Source organism: Etheostoma spectabile, chromosome 3, assembly GCF_008692095.1.
Source record: "Etheostoma spectabile isolate EspeVRDwgs_2016 chromosome 3, UIUC_Espe_1.0, whole genome shotgun sequence".
In the NCBI taxonomy this organism is placed as follows: Eukaryota; Metazoa; Chordata; class Actinopteri; order Perciformes; family Percidae; genus Etheostoma; species Etheostoma spectabile.
The window spans coordinates 23,095,974-23,096,422 of NC_045735.1; the positions used below are offsets into that span (position 1 = coordinate 23,095,974).

At 47.2% G+C, this 449-nt stretch overlaps 1 protein-coding gene and 1 long non-coding RNA gene across 5 annotated transcripts in view; one reads left to right on the top strand and one right to left on the bottom strand.

The window, feature by feature from the left end:
* The window catches only part of gria4a (glutamate receptor, ionotropic, AMPA 4a), a 111,019-nt gene that overhangs the window by 50,297 nt on the left and 60,273 nt on the right, over positions 1–449 (top strand). The window lies entirely within an intron of this gene.
* LOC116679030 (uncharacterized) overlaps positions 1–449 on the bottom strand; it is a 2,804-nt gene that overhangs the window by 1,073 nt on the left and 1,282 nt on the right. The window contains exon 2 of the long non-coding RNA XR_004329433.1: positions 249–256. This is a non-coding gene — a long non-coding RNA (uncharacterized LOC116679030). The remainder of the gene's footprint in view (positions 1–248; positions 257–449) is intronic.

Consider the following 449-nt stretch of genomic DNA (forward strand, 5'->3'; position numbering starts at 1 on the left):
GGTTTAGAGAAAGGACAAGAGGGAGGAGAAGAAAGACAGGCAGAATCAGGCAAACCTCTGGGGTATATACAGTAGCACATAACAGGAAGAGGGGCTGAGAATTGAGAGAAAGGAGGGAGAAATGGAGCGGAGGATGGATGCGTAGAGTTTGGGCTGTGCTCACCCTTGACTTGGCCAAGGCAGGGCCTTTCATTATAGGCTCCCATCAGGCCCTGCTGCTGGTAATGTGCTGGAAAATGGGCAGTAACGCTGTGATCTGTTTTATGCTCCCTGCTTTTCTCTGCTCCACAGACGGCTGTCTGTGACACTACTGACACACGCACATACACACACACAAAAACTGAAATCTTGCACAAGATGATTCTGTGTACATCTGTGCATGCATGAGATTAATATAAGTTACAAACCGTACAAACAAAACAACACACACACACACACACACACACACA